The sequence below is a fragment of the Thamnophis sirtalis genome, unplaced genomic scaffold (assembly GCF_051295495.1).
Source record: "Thamnophis sirtalis isolate CommonGarterSnake01/CBP01778 unplaced genomic scaffold, rThaSir2_p1.2 scaffold_3, whole genome shotgun sequence".
Classification (NCBI taxonomy): Eukaryota; Metazoa; Chordata; class Lepidosauria; order Squamata; family Natricidae; genus Thamnophis; species Thamnophis sirtalis.
In genome coordinates this window covers 146,569,531-146,575,530 of record NW_028261383.1, presented here as the reverse complement: position 1 = coordinate 146,575,530, position 6,000 = coordinate 146,569,531, and positions in this window count along the sequence as shown.

The window sequence follows — 6,000 nt, the reverse complement described above, 5'->3', positions numbered from 1 at the left end:
TTTTGGAGTCTTTAAATAATGTTTCCAAAAAATATATTGTGCATCTATCTATCTATCTATCTATCTATCTATCTATCTATCTATCTATCTATCTATCTATCTATCTATCTATCTATCTATTTATCATCTACCTATCTATCTATCATCTATGTTCCTGTAGGGGAAAGGCCACTTCAGGTGCCAGTGTGCATGATATATAACGAGCACAAATATATAATGTGCCCACTTTCCAGTAAATTGCTATTATCAGTGAGGATGAACAAGTATGGTCTGAGTCAGTTTAGTGTGTGTTTATTCATAAGTTGATTTCATTCTGTCTCTACATTCAACTTAGATATTTTTAAAAAGTGTGCTTTTTAAAAAATCTACCATGCAAAATGCATATTTAAATACATATTTTGATATGCTTTTTCTGAAAGTATTTTTTTCTCACAAAGCATGCATTTCTGAATGTGTTTTCTCTCAAAGTATGCCTAAAGTAGAAGCTGAAGTAAAAGCTGCCCTGGAAAATTCAGATAAGTCCAGAATTAATTGGTACATTCATCTTGAAGATGTCGATCAAGTCAGTTCACTGTGAAATGTTGACTCAACAGAAACCGTGAATATCTCTAGTTATAAGTCCACCAAGGGGCTCCTCTTTCCAATTTCCATTTTGTGGAGTGCTGGAGAGAGTAGATTTCATCAAATCCTTGGTCTGCCACTGTCTGCTCTGATTGAACAATGGGGCTTTCCAAAGTTCATAGACTGGTCCGCTGTTTCCCAGTCTACTCGATGAGGGATTCCAAATTGGAAAGACGCTAATTATCCTTGATTGATAGGTAGGCAGGCTTGTCATACTGGCCAAGGAAAGAAGAAATCATAGAAGGGAAGACTGAAGTTAGCAATTTCCCAGCACTTCAAACGTACAGAATTAATGATTTGATTCTATCTATCTATTATCTCGATGTCTGGAACAGCATAAGGGTACCAGGATGCAGATGGTAGCTATCCTGCTGAGTTCAATAAGGAGACAGTCTAAATTTAAGCAGAGCCACAGCACTGAACTGTATGGCAGTTCAGATTTAAAGGCAAAAAGGATACATAGTCATGCACATACCATCTGCCTGCAACTTTCTCAAGCAACCATGGTTTTTTCCTCCCCTTGGGATTGTACTGCGGCTGCAAATGACAAAACACAAGCCTAGGAGAATACTTGAAGGAGTTACAGATGGGGGGTGGGCAATATGAGTGTCCCCGCTTGCTCTAGAGTACCTTTTCTTTTCAAATCCAAAGCTCTGTATCGTCTTTGCACTGAAAACGGGAAAGGCAGCACTTTACAACTTTGGACCCTGCTGAGGTTTTTGTAAATGCAATAATTCTTACCTGGTGCTAAGATTTAAGATCAAACGGAATATTTGCAAGAGTCAAGGTTTCCAAAGGGGATTTAACAGGTTGAGGCAAGATACAAGGCACACTGCCAAACCAGTATATACTATACACAGAAGATGTTTAATGAAAGGCAACACTTAGCCTTTGCGTGAGATGAGCTGGAATTACCAACCTGGTCAATCAGAGCAAGGAACCTGGAAGGAATCTTGGAGTCCAACCCCTTGCTCAAGCAGGAGACCTTATACCATTTCAGACAGGTGGCTGTCCAGTCTCTTCTTAAAAACAAACCTCCCGTGATGAAGCACTCACAATTTCTGAAGGCAAGCTGTTCCACTGGTTGAATTGTCCTCACTGCTAAGAAGTATCTCCTTAATTCCAGGTTGCTTCTTTCCTTGATTCCATTGCTTCTTGCCTTGCCTTCTGGCGCTTTGGAAAATAAGTTGACCCTCTCTTCTTTATGGCAGCCCTTCAAATGTTGGAATACTGCTATCATGTCACCCCTAATCCGTCTTTTCTTTAGACCAGCCATACCTGGTTCCTGCAACTATTCTTCGTATGTTTTTGTCTCCAGGACTTTATTCAGCGTAGTTGCTCTTCTTTGCATTTTTTTTTCAAAGTCAAATATCTACTACAACTGGTACCAATCTATACTAGGTACCAGTTGTACTAGGTATCTGTGCAACTGTTCCTCCCACTTGCTCTAATGCATTTTCAGGGATGGGTAGACAAGCTCTGGTTTAGAGTTGGAATGTTCTACCTTTCTGGCCTCTGTATTTGATCTCTAACAGGCTCATCCCTCTCCTCGTTTAAAGATGATTCACTAACCAGGGAAAGGGCAGGCTGCTTAGGAAATGTAGAAACACAACACAGTTCTTCAATATTTGGTTACTGTTCCCTTCTTGCCGCTGCTCTGCCTCACCCTCTGTAAGTAGTCCTAGACTTATAACCATTCATATAGCGTGGGCTTCAAATATTTCAGCAACAAGTTCTCTGCCTAGTTGCTGGCCATGGTGGGTGTGGCCTAGTCAGCCTCCTGCACCACAGTGTGTGTGTGTGTGTGTGTGTGTGTGTGTGTGTGTGTGTGTGTGTGTGTGTGTTTTCATCTTCTCCAGGCTACGGAGCATTTCCTTGAGCCTCTGGGAGGAGGAAAATTGCCTCCCATGGGCTCCAGAAGCCTTCCGTGCGGGACCTGCACTTACCTCACACCCAAAAAGGGCCGTGTGGAGTCTCCTGGGCCAGACAGGAGTGGGATTTGGAGTTCTCTGAACCAACCATAACATTAGCTACGGGTTGTCCCGAACTCAGACAAACCTGTAGCAGCCCACCCCTGCATCAGTGACATGCAGTCAGGGGAGGCAGGGGATGCAGAGCCTCACCACTGTCATCATGAAAAGAATAAAATGTAAAAGGGAAAAGGCAAGAGCTGATGTCAGGCAGAGCTAGTTGCTGCCAGTATCACAGTGGATGACTCTGCTTAGTGCTTAACTGTTTTAAAAAAACCTCTAAAAAGCACCCTCTACAGGAGAAGGCAGGAGAACGACGTGCCTCATCTAATCTGACTTTAGGCGTTTTATTGAAATCCTCTGTGAAACAGCTGGAAAAGGTACGTGTGGGTCGGAGGGAGGGGGAGGAATTCAAACTTCATACTCCTGGTGTGTGTGTGTGTGTTTGTTTGAGAGGGGGGAGGAAGGGAGAGAGGGAGGAAGGAGGGGAAGAGAGAAGAAAAAGAAAGAAGGAAAGTTATTTCGCAAAGGAGAAAAACAAATGCTCTCACTTTAAATCGGAACTGAGCATGCCTGGCTGTGGAATTCTGGGAGTTGAAGTCCACAAGTCTAAAAATTTTTTTGTCAGTGCCTCAACAGCCATAAACCTCATCATACGTCACTGCCCTGCATATAGCGAATATTCAAAAAGTGACTTATGATTGGTCCCTGCATTTATGACACAGCATCACCACAGTCACCTGAACAAAATTTGAGCATTGGTTGGCAACCAGCACATATTTATGACGGCTGGAGTGTCCTGGAGTCATGTGATCCCCGTTTCTGTCCTTTCCAGCTGATTCTAACAAGCAAAATCATTGGGGAAGACAGATTCACTTAACATCAGCATGATTCATTTAACAATTGCAGTGATTCTCTTAATAACTGTGACAAAAAAAGGTCATGAAATCATGCACGACTGACTTAACAATGGCCCCACCAGAAATTCTTGTCCCAATTGTGGTCATAAGTCAAGGACTCTTTATACCACTAGAAACATTCACCTCCTCCTCCGGTAATTGGACCTCTTGAGAGATAAAATGAATTTACTGTTGCTGTTTACCAGATGCAGCAAGGGTACCCTCAAAGATGCAATTATTTGTGGGTAGAATTTCTCTCATGGATTCTAAATGATCTTTTGAAATCCATATTAGGATGCCTGGATGCTGAAGATGAAACGATTTCTGCTATTTCCTTAGATGTATTTAATGCTTAGATCTGATACACTGGATACCAGAAGGAAGCAGTCGCCTACACTTAAAATGAAAGAGAGAAACCAAATGCAATCATTTTCCCCTAATGATGTTTACAGGATTATTGTTAAAGTTACATTCATCCACTGAGTATCTTGCTGCCAAAAGTTTCTTAACTATTTGATCAATGTTTTCTCCTTTGAACTGGAAATAATATCTTTCCGTTCTTTTTCTGCTTTTACCATCTAGCTGTGTGCTTGAAGTAGTTTTGTTCTCTTTTAATACAGGATGAATCCAAATGAAATCAGGTCAGTATAATCAATCCGTCTCCAACTGTCTTTTGTTTTTAGTTCAGCAGGTGGTATAAGTGAAGATGAGAGAAAAGATTGATTTGGTAAAGAGATATGCATAATTTGATACATAACTCTGCTAATGAACTATAGATTGGCTTTAAAGCGACAAGAGAATGGCTCCATCTAGCCTTATGTTCTTGTACTTAGTTCAAGAGTTTCTTATTAGCCTTGGAATCTGTCGTTCCACTAGAACACTTGGACCCGGGATGTGCGAGAAGATTTTTTTATATCAAAATATATTTTACTCGAGAATCAACGTCTCCACTAAATAGTTGACAGTCAAGCTGAAACTAAGCTAATTGAGTAAAAATAGCAAATGGGGAAATTCTTTTTTACAAACTTCCTCAAATCCTCAAGTAAGCTACCCAGACCTAATCCACATATCAAAAGATAAGGTCTGCGAACGCAAATAGAGTTAATTAAATTAGGTCATCCAGCTGCATATTCAGGAGTGGGATGCTGGGGGTTCACAGGAGTTTGGGAGAACCTCTAGCTAAAATTGTGTGCAGTTCAGAGAATCCCAAATCCCACTCCCGGCTGGCCCCTCCCCCCCCAGGAGTCCCCACATGGCCCATTTTGAATGCAGAGGTTCGTGTGATTGCTATCTGTGACCTCCTAGGCACCTTCCAACAAGCAAAGTGAATGGGGGAAGCTGGAGTGTGCGGAGGCTTGGAGAGGGCAAAAAACGGGCCTACTGGAAGTTCCAGAGAGTCCCCGGAGCCTGAGGAGGTCGTTTTTGCCCTCCTGGAGGCTCAAGGAAAGACTCCAGAGCTCCAGACACCAACACGCTGCCCACCATCCAAATCTGTAGCTTTCCTTTGCCCAGGGAACTTCCCAACCCTATCATGTGAGATAGCCAGATGAGTGTGAATCTTTCATTACTGGTACCTCGTGCAAGGGGCCAGGCGTCCTGGTCGTGCATGCATGCTGCACACACATACACACTTCACCGCCCCTGCGACACCCAGCTGGTTGTCGGAGGTCACACAGGCGCCACACGCTGTTCATGCATGCACAATTGGCCAGTTGCTATAAAAAAAGGTATGGAACATAGGCGGGCGGGTGGGCTAAATGAGCCACCATACCAGTATGGTGACCGCTGTTCCCAGCTATTACTGGCATGGCCATACCGGCCGGAACCCAACACTGCATCACTGGGTTCCCAATGTCTTAAAATCACAGAAAATACAAATGATTGCTTATTTGTGAGATACAAAAAGGAGCAAGATAGGGATGACTGCTGCCTCCTCACTTATTTTGGGTCTTAAAATACTGAGTAGAGATATAAGACAAGTTGAGAGGATCCTGGGAATAAGGATTTAAAAAACAATTTATAAGCTAGGGGCTTTGGTAGATGATTCATGTTGGTTCTGGAAGATCCTTTAAAGGAAGTTGAAATATTAATGGGCAAAGATTTCCAGTTTAGTAAACTGAAGATGAGGATGTTCATAAAAATATGAATATAGATGTTCAAACAAAATTGATAATTAAAATGGGTTTCGAGATTGAGAAGAAAGTAAATATCCTGGTTTTACTAGGACCAATATGTAAAAACTGTTATTTCAAAGTAACTATCTTAAGACAGAGAATGAAATTTAAAAAGACATGTTAAGATGAGAGATATTACAATTGCCATTTCTGGGGAGAAATTCTATGATAAAAATAGATGTCTTGCATAGAATGATGTTTTTGTTTCAGACAATACCTATTTTAATAATTGATGTATCATTTAAACAATAACAGTATTATATATCTAAATTTGTGTGGCAGGGGAAAAAAACCCATAAATTAAATTTCAAGCATTACAAGATACAAAGGAAGGAG